Source organism: Ornithodoros turicata, chromosome 3 (genome assembly GCF_037126465.1).
Source record: "Ornithodoros turicata isolate Travis chromosome 3, ASM3712646v1, whole genome shotgun sequence".
NCBI classification, from domain to species: Eukaryota; Metazoa; Arthropoda; class Arachnida; order Ixodida; family Argasidae; genus Ornithodoros; species Ornithodoros turicata.
The window spans coordinates 48430815-48445186 of NC_088203.1; the positions used below are offsets into that span (position 1 = coordinate 48430815).

The 14372-nt window shown below is 43.9% G+C and overlaps 1 long non-coding RNA gene across 1 annotated transcript; it reads left to right on the top strand.

Annotated features, from left to right (window-relative positions):
• Nucleotides 1-7111: 7111 nt before the first annotated feature.
• Nucleotides 7112-14061, top strand: LOC135388460 (uncharacterized). Its single transcript, XR_010421388.1, has 3 exons — nt 7112-7290; nt 12247-12565; nt 13661-14061. It is a non-coding gene; the product is annotated as an uncharacterized LOC135388460 (long non-coding RNA).
• Nucleotides 14062-14372: the final 311 nt, after the last annotated feature.

Below are 14372 nucleotides of genomic sequence, written 5' to 3' on the forward strand. Positions count from 1 at the left end.
AATTATGCAAATTAGAATGCCAAAACACCTTGCAGATAGTAGTAAGTACTGACCACGCTTATCCGGAAACGCTACAAGGCTTCTGGACGCCATTAATTAGCAATTAGAGCTAATTGGGACCCCCCACATTAATCAGCATCATCCAATGAGTCATCACACTAATTGGGGAGCGTCTAACTAGTGTCCAGACCACCCTGTGCGTTTCCGGATAAACGTGGTCATAAAAAATAAAAAAATAGATAGAGATAGAGTGGAGAGAAGGAGTTTAGTTGAAGATCAACGACGCCATCTTGAAGGAAGCGGCCCGGAAAGGCCGCTGACCATCGCCGGGCGACGGAGCACAGAGGCAGGTTGCAAAGCATCCCAGCTATGACCACAAGTTCCGGACATCCTGTGACGTCAGCTGTGACGTCATCATGGCATGTCTGGGCAAGTTAGGACAGCTCTGGACATGCAAGGAGAAAAACACTCGTAATACAGAGGCTGGGAAAGCAAGAGTATGCAAACCATCATTAGCTAACAAGAAAAAACAATTAGTTACACAACAAATGAGCCCACCAGAACAGGAGCGCAGAACCATGCGACTGCTCCATCCAAGAGGCAGGCAGAAACTGACTCGTAATGCTTTTTTGTCCTGTATAAAGCCCCGCAGCTGCACCCCCTAGCGGTTACTTTCTCAACTAATCTCACAACAAAATTATTAAGAATCACGCCAGCGCTACTCCCGGTCCCAAGGCAGAAGATGATAGAAAATGGCGGGAATGCCCGGACAACAGCAACCAGCACTGGCACGAAAATCGCAAACAAAGCGGGAACAAAGTTGACGAAAGCATTAGTTATGCAACAAATCACCTCACCACAGCAGGAGCGCAGACCGATGCGACTGCTCTCGTCGACAGCCAGGGATCAAGTGACGACGGAGCGAACGACCGCACGTCTTTTCCCAACGAGAGCCAGAGGTGGACTGACGTAAGCGCCACTCTACGGGTGCTACGCATGCGCGCGCTCGTAGCGCCCTCTGCGCGCTCCTACCACCACCTGCGAGAGGCTAAGAGAGAAGAGCATTCCTGCGCCCCCTGCTGGCCGTTCTCATTGGTCGTGAGGCTAAGTGAGAAGAGCATTCCTGCGCCCCCTGCTGGCAGTTCTCATTGGTCCAGACATCATCCTATTGTCTCAGGGCTACACTGTTTTTTTCCACTAATGCTCCTTTGGTCAATCTGCAGTGAAGCCACGGTATGACGTCATCATGCACCTGCGTGGCTCAAGGACGCGTGCGCTCTAGACAGGGGACCTATTATTTATTGAATCACTATCCCAAGATTATTTCCTTTATTCTTCTATAACGATTGCATAGGAAACTATTGCAGAAGAGCACCATGCATGAAAACTGATCGTAAGAATTCCAAAGTCTTACTAAATGAGACTTGCAAAAGAACAAAACATCCTAACATGTAACTCCATGAATGGCTAATAAGAGGACTAGGCACTCAACAAATCAACGCGCGCAGAACTCGGGGCAGCACTATCGTCAAGACGACAATGTTCCTTGTCAAAAAAGAAAAAAATACTAAGCGTCAACAAAGGAAAGCATGCATATCGGGGCATATCAGGACAAATTCGTACGACTGCTGGGCAACAGAGGAAACCAAACACTTGAACAGAGTGAAAAAGGCACTCACCATCATTTTTCCCGTTCACAGCATTCCCTCATTGTAAATCCGCTCGTCACAAAATCCACCTGCATCGTCGAACACCATTCACCAGTGACGAACCACACATCCGCACCCCATCAGAGGCAGACAGAACCCCACCTAAGCTACGCTCTTCCACTGACGGCCAACGCCAGGAGCAGAATTTGCGTTTCGAGACCCGTCAGTGTCCAAGAGAGAAGTGAATCCTTGCGCCCCCTGCAGGCCGTTCTCATTGGTCGTAACGGCATCCTATTGTCTCAGGGCTACACAGTTTTTTTCCACTAATGCTCCTCTAGACAAGGTCAACCCGAAACAATAGTCTCTCGGTATGGCGGTCATCATGCAGGTGCGTGGCTCAAGGACGGGTACGCTCTAGACAGGGGACATATTATTTATTGAATCACTATCCCAAGATTATTTCCTTTATTCTACTATAATGATTGCGTGGGGAACTATTGCAGAAAAACACCATAGACAAGAGGAGGTTGTAGCATTTCATTCCCAAAGTCTTACTGTACAGGAAAGAAAATGGTTCAGCAAGACATAAAGTCACACACCTGTCCCCCTCGCGGTTACTCTCTGAACTAAATGAATCGCAAAATTATTAAGAATAGCTCTACTCCCATTCAAGGCAGCACTATCGTCAAGAATATGTCTTGTACAAAAAGAAAAAAACTACATGCAGAAGGAAAGCATGTCAGAACAAGCCCAGGCATGTCAGCACATGTTTGTCAGACAAGGGGGGAAAAAGCGAAAAGAAAAAAAAAAGGAAACCAGCATCAAACTATTTCTTCTTATTCAAAAACAGTGCTCATCATAAATCTGCCCAGGACAATACACACCATTTTTCTATTGCCACACTTTTTTCCAGTAACGGTCAATGCATTGCTACAGACTGCGTGACGTCATCACATCCTGTCCGAAGAAGAAGACACCGGCAAAGACTCCTATTATTTATTGAATCGCAAGATTATTTCCTTTGTCCTACTCTTAATGACATTGATTCTCTCATTAAAATTCAACAAAAAAGCACCCTGCATATTAACGATTTTCACCCCAAAGGCTCATCATGGTCATTAGAATTACAGTAAACTACCACTGCTCTTTAAAATAATAAGTGAGTCCACTCCACATCACCTCCAGGCCCACCCGAGAGCCAGGCAGATAATTGAATAATGATGCTTTGTTCCTCCTGAATAAAGTCACACACCTGTCCCCCTCGCGGTTATACTCTCTGAACTAAATGAATCGCAAAAGTATTAAGAATAGCACTATTCCCATTCAAGGCAGCACTATCGTCAAGAATGTTTCTCTTCAAAAAGGAAAAATCTACATCTAGAAGGAAAGCATGTCAGAACAAGCACAGGCATGTCAGCGCATGTTTGTCAGACAACAAGGGGGGAAAAGCGAAAAGAAACAAAGAAGGAAACCAGCATCAAACTATTTCCAAGCACACGCACTCCTCTTGTTCAAAAACAGTGCACATCATAAATCCGTCCAGGGCAATACACACCATTTTTCTATTGCTACACTTTTTTTCCAGTGACGGTCAATGCATTGCTACAGACTGCGTGTCGTCATCACATCCTGTCTGAAGAAGAAGACAGCGGCAAAGACTTCTATTAATTATTGAATCGCAAGATTATTTCCTTTGTCCTACTCTTAATGACATTGATTCTCTCATTAAAATTCAACAAAAAAGCACCCCGCATATTAACGATTTTCACCCCAAAGGCTCATCATGGTCATTAGAATTACAGTAAACTGCCACTGCTCTTTTAAAATAATAAGTGAGACCACTCAACATCACCTCCAGGCTTATGTAATACGTGACCCTTTCTATGCTCATACATTCGTTGTCTGAGGCTACACCCGCGAGCAAAAAAGGCGCGGAAGCCGGGTGGGCAAAGTTCCATTCGCGCATTGCGAGCATGAAGGCGGGAAAGGCTGCGAGCAAAGTTCTATTCGCACATTCCAAAGCACAAGACAGAACGCCTTTACGGGAACACGATAGCATTCCTATACTATATTAATGATTATTGCATTGCAGTTTAGAAAAACTACAACTAAACTATAATTTTAGGAGCCCATTAAAATTCTACTTTCTATGGAAACTATAATTGCCCTATTACTTGGATCGCTACTAATGAAGCGCTCCAATTTTTTCTCTCTTCCCATTTCAGCCTTGTCATGCAGGGAAGCAGACTCATATCCAACATAATTAATTTACACTGAGGGTGCCGTGCTTCAGGAATTCCTATCCTGCGCTCAGGTGCAAGCATTTCTTCACGGATACCTTTAACAGCTGACTTCCTCAACATATCGAACACCCAACAAAATCAAACAAACAATCAGAGAAACCCTCTTCTCAGCTGTACCATGCGACTGTCTTCTTCGTAAAATCGGTGATCTGAGGAAGAGAGCAGCGAAAAATTGCGCGCACTTGTGCTTGACTTAAAAAAACCTGAAGCATATGCCAATAAACCAAGAAAAGGACACTCATGTCTGGTATCTGATAGTGCCACATACACAGACGCATTGTCGCAAAGAAAGCACAGGACAGGGATACACAAATTTCCTTAGGTGAGCAGAGAAAAGGCTTAAGACCTCAGGAATAATAGCAGAGTCACTGGACATCGCTACGCGGCTAACACAAGATAACAAGATAATAGCGGCGGGTAAAATTGCAACACTGCTAAACAAGCCCCAACATCCCATCATGACGTCGCAATCCAGGAAAAAGAAGCACGCGCGCGCACACAGCAGCTCAGGAATGCACAAGGAGAGGTGCTTTATAGGAATTTCTACTCCACACACTCAGATACCAGCATTTCTGCACAAATACCTATAACGGCTGACTTCCTCAACATATCGAGGAAAGCGAATACTAACACTCAACATATAACAAAAAACAAACAAATTCCATTCTCATGAACTCTCTCCTCTGCCGAGCGGCTTTCTCCTGCTCTACCTGGATGCTGACTGTTTCCCCTCATCTACATTCTGAGTAAAAGCCGTGAAAGGAGAAAAGAACCGCGAAAAATTACACGTATGTGTGCTCCAATAGCTGTAACTGCAAGAAACCGTAGCGCACGCCAATACACTGAGAAAAATACGCCTATTTCTGCCACCAGATAATTCTTGCATAATGCCACATACACAGTCGCATTACCCTTGCGTAAAGAAAGCACAGGACAGGGATACACAAATTTCCTTAGGTGAGCAGGGAAAAGGCTTAAGACCTCAGGTCACCACACATCGCCACGCGGCTAGCACAACATGACACCAACAAGATACTAGCAGCGGGAAGAACTGTAGAAATTTCTACTCCGTGCTCAGATACCAGCATTTCTGCTCAAAAACCTGCAAAATTAAGCACTGCTTACTTCGTCAAGATATCGAACACCCAACAAAACCAAACAAACAACCCCACTTCCACTGATAGAACACTATTCAGCTTTTACGCAGGAGGCTTTCTTCTACATAAAAGTAGAGAAAATAAGAAAAGAGCAGCGAAAAATTACACACACTTTTGCTCGCATAGCAATAAGAGAAAAAAATAAAATAAAATAAAATATCGACACACACGCTAATAAACTGTGACAAAGACACCCATTTCTGCTATCAGATAATTATTGCATAATGCTAAATACTCATTTGCATTGTCCCTGCGTGAAGAAAGCACAGGGCAGGGATACACAATTCATCTTAAGCGAGCAGGGAAAGTCACTTCTACTCGAACAGCTTAATACCATAAAGTCTGAATTTTTGCAAAGCAAATAAAGCTTGAACAGCGCTACGAACGTGACAGACACATACTAACAAACAAACAAATAAACATACAAACAAACAAACAAACAAACAAACACTTCTATTCATTTCTATTGATAAAGGCGTAAACCACACTACAAGAACAAAGCACGCTGCTTCAGGAAAGCGTATCAAATGCATCGCAACAGGACCGGCTCTCATAAAATAGCCTGCCCAAAACGAAGACTTCACCAGGTTCGCGAGGTAATTCCATTAAAAACGCTCTCGGTCTATCCTACAGATAGCAATGCAAGCGCTGCTTCCCTTATTTTTTAAGCCACTATTCCACGCAATGGTACATAAATGTATCACTCGTGTCACATGAAAAAGCACACACAAAGAACTTACTTGTCAAGTGGGATCCCTGGTTCAGGAAAGCGCGCGCGCACACACAGACACACACTCACATTTTCACAATCACAAACACAACGTCTATTCTCACAACCACATAAATCCATATTATTCCTCAGGTCAATAATTATCCTACCATCGTCAAAAGATGGCTCACTCTTGTATGCGATCGCAAAGCGATAGGTCCTCGTTCCGGATGTAATAGGATATCGCCACTCGGCCGACGCGAACCAAAAAAGAAAGAAAGGAATGCGCGTTCGCTATACCTCCACAAAGAAAACGGTGCCGTGCTTCTACGCAGCGCTCATCATACAGGAGTGAATTGTCTTCTTCGTTTTCCTTTTATTTTCTTGCACCCATATACTTTGCAAGAATACTATAGAGCAGAACGGACAAATGTGAACATCATTCGCTACACACTGTAGCTCTCATCATTTTTAAACCAAACCACTTAACATGTGTTCATAGGTCTTCACTAAATAGGTGAGCCGATAATGACTCAAAATGAAATGAAATCAAATAAAATAATCATTCCAGCATCGCTGGCTGCAAGCTTGGGTACCCTGCTTGGGTCTGCTGGCGCTGGAATAAAAGATTTATCGCGAGGGTACTACAATGGTGAGCTCTGCTGCTGTTTAAGTGATAAAACAGTGCACCTGCTCGGGGAAAGGGATCGCGCGCGTCCAAACCGCGAGGCCCGCGTTGCGCTCGCACGGGGAATCGCGCGCGTCGCGTCCCGAGAACGGCTCCGCGCGCGGCTCGCGTGGGGCGCGGTTCGGGAGCACTGTTTTATCACTTAAACAGCAGCAGAGCTCACCATTGTAGTACCCTCGCGATAAATCTTTTATTCCAGCGCCAGCAGACCCAAGCAGGGTACCCAAGCTTGCAGCCAGCGATGCTGGAATGATTATTTTATTTGATTTCATTTCATTTTGAGTCATTATCGGCTCACCTATTTAGTGAAGACCTATGAACACATGTTAAGTGGTTTGGTTTAAAAATGATGAGAGCTACAGTGTGTAGCGAATGATGTTCACATTTGTCCGTTCTGCTCTATAGTATTCTTGCAAAGTATATGGGTGCAAGAAAATAAAAGGAAAACGAAGAAGACAATTCACTCCTGTATGATGAGCGCTGCGTAGAAGCACGGCACCGGTTTCTTTGTGGAGGTATAGCGAACGCGCATTCCTTTCTTTCTTTTTTGGTTCGCGTCGGCCGAGTGGCGATATCCTATTACATCCGGAATGAGGACCTATCGCTTTGCGATCGCATACAAGAGTGAGCCATCTTTTGACGATGGTAGGATAATTATTGACCTGAGGAATAATATGGATTTATGTGGTTGTGAGAATAGACGTTGTGTTTGTGATTGTGAAAATGTGAGTGTGTGTCTGTGTGTGCGCGCGCGCTTTCCTGAACCAGGGATCCCACTTGACAAGTAAGTTCTTTGTGTGTGCTTTTTCATGTGACACGAGTGATACATTTATGTACCATTGCGTGGAATAGTGGCTTAAAAAATAAGGGAAGCAGCGCTTGCATTGCTATCTGTAGGATAGACCGAGAGCGTTTTTAATGGAATTACCTCGCGAACCTGGTGAAGTCTTCGTTTTGGGCAGGCTATTTTATGAGAGCCGGTCCTGTTGCGATGCATTTGATACGCTTTCCTGAAGCAGCGTGCTTTGTTCTTGTAGTGTGGTTTACGCCTTTATCAATAGAAATGAATAGAAGTGTTTGTTTGTTTGTTTGTTTGTATGTTTATTTGTTTGTTTGTTAGTATGTGTCTGTCACGTTCGTAGCGCTGTTCAAGCTTTATTTGCTTTGCAAAAATTCAGACTTTATGGTATTAAGCTGTTCGAGTAGAAGTGACTTTCCCTGCTCGCTTAAGATGAATTGTGTATCCCTGCCCTGTGCTTTCTTCACGCAGGGACAATGCAAATGAGTATTTAGCATTATGCAATAATTATCTGATAGCAGAAATGGGTGTCTTTGTCACAGTTTATTAGCGTGTGTGTCGATATTTTATTTTATTTTATTTTTTTCTCTTATTGCTATGCGAGCAAAAGTGTGTGTAATTTTTCGCTGCTCTTTTCTTATTTTCTCTACTTTTATGTAGAAGAAAGCCTCCTGCGTAAAAGCTGAATAGTGTTCTATCAGTGGAAGTGGGGTTGTTTGTTTGATTTTGTTGGGTGTTCGATATCTTGATGAAGTAAGCAGTGCTTAATTTTGCAGGTTTTTGAGCAGAAATGCTGGTATCTGAGCACGGAGTAGAAATTGCTATATTTCTCTGCTCCCTAAGAAACTTTGTACGTCGTTTTCCAAGCAGACCGCGTTTAGTTTACGCGAAATGAACTTATGTGTGCTCTATGATGATCCGCCGCAGGCTTAGCCCTTTTCCCCGATCACCAGTGTTTTGGCATTCGATGTCGCATGTCTAGACTTGTTCAGTAGTGTCTTTCTTGCTGCAATTTTTACCCTTCGCTGATATCTTGTTGCTGTCATGTTGTGCTAGCCGCGTAGCGATAAGCGGTGATTCTCCGATTATTCCTAGGCGGTACGGCTTAAGCCTTTTCCCTGCTCACTGAAGGAAATTTGTGTATCCCTGTCCTGTGCTTTCTTTACGTAAGGGTAATGCGTCTGTGTATGTGGCACTATCATATAGCAGACATGAGTGTCTTTTTCTTGGTTTATTGGCATATGCTTCAGGTTTTTTAAGTCAAGCAAAAGTGCGTGTAATATTTCGCTGCTCTTTTTCTTATTTTCTCTACTTTTATGTAGAAGAAAGCCTCCTGCGTAAAAGCTGAATAGTGTTCTACCAGTGGAAGTGGGGTTGTTTGTTTGGTTTTGTTGGGTGTTCGATATCTTGACGAAGTAAGCAGTGCTTAATTTTGCAGGTTTTTGAGCAGAAATGCTGGTATCTGAGCACGGAGTAGAAATTTCTATATTTCTCTGCTCCTTAAGAAAATTTGTACGTCGTTTTCCAAGCAGACCGCGTTTAGTTTACGCGAAGTAGAAAAATGAAGTTGTGTATGCTCTATGATGATCCGCCGCGGGCTTAGGCCTTTTCCCCGATGAGCAGTGTTTTGTATGCGATGTCGCATGTCTGGACTTGTTCAGTGTTGCAATTTTTACCCTTCGTTAATATCTTGTTGTTGTTGTCGTCTTGTGTTAGACGTTGAGCTTCGTAGCGATGTGCGGTAACGCTACGATTATTCCTGAGCGCTCCGTGTGTTTAATGCGTTGTCCTCTTTGCGTGCATGCGTGTGCTTTTTTTCTCCTGATTTGTGACGTCCTCGTGGCATGTCTGGACTTGTTTAGCAGTGTTGCAGTTCTTCCCGCTGCTAGTATCTTGTTGGTGTCATGTTGTGCTAGCCGCGTGGCGATGTGTGGTGACCTGAGGTCTTAAGCCTTTTCCCTGCTCACCTAAGGAAATTTGTGTATCCCTGTCCTGTGCTTTCCTTACGCAAGGGTAATGCGACTGTGTATGTGGCATTATGCAAGAATTATCTGGTGGCAGAAATAGGCGCATTTTTCTCAGTGTATTGGCGTGCGCTACGGTTTCTTGCAGTTACAGCTATTGGAGCACACATACGTGTAATTTTTCGCGGTTCTTTTCTCCTTTCACGGCTTTTACTCAGAATGTAGATGAGGGGAAACAGTCAGCATCCAGGTAGAGCAGGAGAAAGCCGCTCGGCAGAGGAGAGAGTTCATGAGAATGGAATTTGTTTGTTTTTTGTTATATGTTGAGTGTTAGTATTCGCTTTCCTCGATATGTTGAGGAAGTCAGCCGTTATAGGTATTTGTGCAGAAATGCTGGTATCTGAGTGTGTGGAGTAGAAATTCCTATAAAGCACCTCTCCTTGTGCATTCCTGAGCTGCTGTGTGCGCGCGCGTGCTTCTTTTTCCTGGATTGCGACGTCATGATGGGATGTTGGGGCTTGTTTAGCAGTGTTGCAATTTTACCCGCCGCTATTATCTTGTTATCTTGTGTTAGCCGCGTAGCGATGTCCAGTGACTCTGCTATTATTCCTGAGGTCTTAAGCCTTTTCCCTGCTCACCTAAGGAAATTTGTGTATCCCTGTCCTGTGCTTTCTTTGCGACAATGCGTCTGTGTATGTGGCACTATCAGATACCAGACATGAGTGTCCTTTTCTTGGTTTATTGGCATATGCTTCAGGTTTTTTTAAGTCAAGCACAAGTGCGCGCAATTTTTCGCTGCTCTCTTCCTCAGATCACCGATTTTACGAAGAAGACAGTCGCATGGTACAGCTGAGAAGAGGGTTTCTCTGATTGTTTGTTTGATTTTGTTGGGTGTTCGATATGTTGAGGAAGTCAGCTGTTAAAGGTATCCGTGAAGAAATGCTTGCACCTGAGCGCAGGATAGGAATTCCTGAAGCACGGCACCCTCAGTGTAAATTAATTATGTTGGATATGAGTCTGCTTCCCTGCATGACAAGGCTGAAATGGGAAGAGAGAAAAAATTGGAGCGCTTCATTAGTAGCGATCCAAGTAATAGGGCAATTATAGTTTCCATAGAAAGTAGAATTTTAATGGGCTCCTAAAATTATAGTTTAGTTGTAGTTTTTCTAAACTGCAATGCAATAATCATTAATATAGTATAGGAATGCTATCGTGTTCCCGTAAAGGCGTTCTGTCTTGTGCTTTGGAATGCGCGAATAGAACTTTGCTCGCAGCCTTTCCCGCCTTCATGCTCGCAATGCGCGAATGGAACTTTGCCCACCCGGCTTCCGCGCCTTTTTTGCTCGCGGGTGTAGCCTCAGACAACGAATGTATGAGCATAGAAAGGGTCACGTATTACATAAGCCTGGAGGTGATGTTGAGTGGTCTCACTTATTATTTTAAAAGAGCAGTGGCAGTTTACTGTAATTCTAATGACCATGATGAGCCTTTGGGGTGAAAATCGTTAATATGCGGGGTGCTTTTTTGTTGAATTTTAATGAGAGAATCAATGTCATTAAGAGTAGGACAAAGGAAATAATCTTGCGATTCAATAATTAATAGAAGTCTTTGCCGCTGTCTTCTTCTTCAGACAGGATGTGATGACGACACGCAGTCTGTAGCAATGCATTGACCGTCACTGGAAAAAAAGTGTAGCAATAGAAAAATGGTGTGTATTGCCCTGGACGGATTTATGATGTGCACTGTTTTTGAACAAGAGGAGTGCGTGTGCTTGGAAATAGTTTGATGCTGGTTTCCTTCTTTGTTTCTTTTCGCTTTTTCCCCCTTGTTGTCTGACAAACATGCGCTGACATGCCTGGGCTTGTTCTGACATGCTTTCCTTCTAGATGTAGATTTTTCCTTTTTGAAGAGAAACATTCTTGACGATAGTGCTGCCTTGAATGGGAATAGTGCTATTCTTAATACTTTTGCGATTCATTTAGTTCAGAGAGTATAACCGCGAGGGGGACAGGTGTGTGACTTTATTCAGGAGGAACAAAGCATCATTATTCAATTATCTGCCTGGCTCTCGGGTGGGCCTGGAGGTGATGTGGAGTGGACTCACTTATTATTTTAAAGAGCAGTGGTAGTTTTTTAATGTAATTGTTGTAGTTTACTAAGTGGTTTTACTAAGTGGTTTTAAAGTGGTAGTTTACTGTAATTCTAATGACCATGATGAGCCTTTGGGGTGAAAATCGTTAATATGCAGGGTGCTTTTTTGTTGAATTTTAATGAGAGAATCAATGTCATTAAGAGTAGGACAAAGGAAATAATCTTGCGATTCAATAAATAATAGGAGTCTTTGCCGGTGTCTTCTTCTTCGGACAGGATGTGATGACGTCACGCAGTCTGTAGCAATGCATTGACCGTTACTGGAAAAAAGTGTGGCAATAGAAAAATGGTGTGTATTGTCCTGGGCAGATTTATGATGAGCACTGTTTTTGAATAAGAAGAAATAGTTTGATGCTGGTTTCCTTTTTTTTTTTTTTTTTTCGCTTTTTCCCCCCTTGTCTGACAAACATGTGCTGACATGCCTGGGCTTGTTCTGACATGCTTTCCTTCTGCATGTAGTTTTTTTCTTTTTGTACAAGACATATTCTTGACGATAGTGCTGCCTTGAATGGGAGTAGAGCTATTCTTAATAATTTTGCGATTCATTTAGTTCAGAGAGTAACCGCGAGGGGGACAGGTGTGTGACTTTATGTCTTGCTGAACCATTTTCTTTCCTGTACAGTAAGACTTTGGGAATGAAATGCTACAATCTCCTCTTGTCTATGGTGTTTTTCTGCAATAGTTCCCCACGCAATCATTATAGTAGAATAAAGGAAATAATCTTGGGATAGTGATTCAATAAATAATATGTCCCCTGTCTAGAGCGTACGCGTCCTTGAGCCACGCACCTGCATGATGACCGCATACCGAGAGACTATTGTTTCAGGTTGACCTTGTCTAGAGGAGCATTAGTGGAAAAAAACTGTGTAGCCCTGAGACAATAGGATGCCGTTACGACCAATGAGAACGGCCTGCAGGGGGCGCAAGGATTCACTTCTCTCTTGGACACTGACGGGTCTCGAAACGCAAATTCTGCTCCTGGCGTTGGCCGTCAGTGGAAGAGCGTAGCTTAGGTGGGGTTCTGTCTGCCTCTGATGGGGTGCGGATGTGTGGTTCGTCACTGGTGAATGGTGTTCGACGATGCAGGTGGATTTTGTGACGAGCGGATTTACAATGAGGGAATGCTGTGAACGGGAAAAATGATGGTGAGTGCCTTTTTCACTCTGTTCAAGTGTTTGGTTTCCTCTGTTGCCCAGCAGTCGTACGAATTTGTCCTGATATGCCCCGATATGCATGCTTTCCTTTGTTGACGCTTAGTATTTTTTTCTTTTTTGACAAGGAACATTGTCATCTTGACGATAGTGCTGCCCCGAGTTCTGCGCGCGTTGATTTGTTGAGTGCCTAGTCCTCTTATTAGCCATTGATGGAGTTACATGTTAGGATGTTTTGTTCTTTTGCAAGTCTCATTTAGTAAGACTTTGGAATTCCTACGATCAGTTTTCATGCATGGTGCTCTTCTGGAATAGTTTCCTATGCAATCGTTATAGAAGAATAAAGGAAATAATCTTGGGATAGTGATTCAATAAATAATAGGTCCCCTGTCTAGAGCGCACGCGTCCTTGAGCCACGCAGGTGCATGATGACGTCATACCGTGGCTTCACTGCAGATTGACCAAAGGAGCATTAGTGGAAAAAAACAGTGTAGCCCTGAGACAATAGGATGATGTCTGGACCAATGAGAACTGCCAGCAGGGGGCGCAGGAATGCTCTTCTCACTTAGCCTCACGACCAATGAGAACGGCCAGCAGGGGGCGCAGGAATGCTCTTCTCTCTTAGCCTCTCGCAGGTGGTGGTAGGAGCAGTCGCATCGGTCTGCGCTCCTGCTGTGGTGAGGTGATTTGTTGCATAACTAATGCTTTCGTCAACTTTGTTCCCGCTTTGTTTGCGATTTTCGTGCCAGTGCTGGTTGCTGTTGTCCGGGCATTCCCGCCATTTTCTATCATCTTCTGCCTTGGGACCGGGAGTAGCGCTGGCGTGATTCTTAATAATTTTGTTGTGAGATTAGTTGAGAAAGTAACCGCTAGGGGGTGCAGCTGCGGGGCTTTATACAGGACAAAAAAGCATTACGAGTCAGTTTCTGCCTGCCTCTTGGATGGAGCAGTCGCATGGTTCTGCGCTCCTGTTCTGGTGGGCTCATTTGTTGTGTAACTAATTGTTTTTTCTTGTTAGCTAATGATGGTTTGCATACTCTTGCTTTCCCAGCCTCTGTATTACGAGTGTTTTTCTCCTTGCATGTCCAGAGCTGTCCTAACTTGCCCAGACATGCCATGATGACGTCACAGCTGACGTCACAGGATGTCCGGAACTTGTGGTCATAGCTGGGATGCTTTGCAACCTGCCTCTGTGCTCCGTCGCCCGGCGATGGTCAGCGGCCTTTCCGGGCCGCTTCCTTCAAGATGGCGTCGTTGATCTTCAACTAAACTCCTTCTCTCCACTCTATCTCTATCTATTTTTTTATTTTTTATGACCACGTTTATCCGGAAACGCACAGGGTGGTCTGGACACTAGTTAGACGCTCCCCAATTAGTGTGATGACTCATTGGATGATGCTGATTAATGTGGGGGGTCCCAATTAGCTCTAATTGCTAATTAATGGCGTCCAGAAGCCTTGTAGCGTTTCCGGATAAGCGTGGTCAGTACTTACTACTGCAGATAAGGTTTTCCTCCACTCGCGTACGCGTACGTGCGAAACTAATCTACACATAGTCCTAGTTGTTTTATTTTAAAAAAATCTCCATTAAAATATGGCTACGACCAAAAAGTATGCGTTTGTGGCACCCCGTTTATTTTGTGTGTGTGTGTGTGTGTTTCAGCTTGGGGGGGGGACAAACTTTTATAAAAAAGTCACGAGAGCACGTCATTTTCACAGTTGGGTTCTACGGGCGCGTATCTTTTCCAAGAGAAACTGTAATGACTAATAAGGATGACTAATCAATTAAATTCATTAATTAA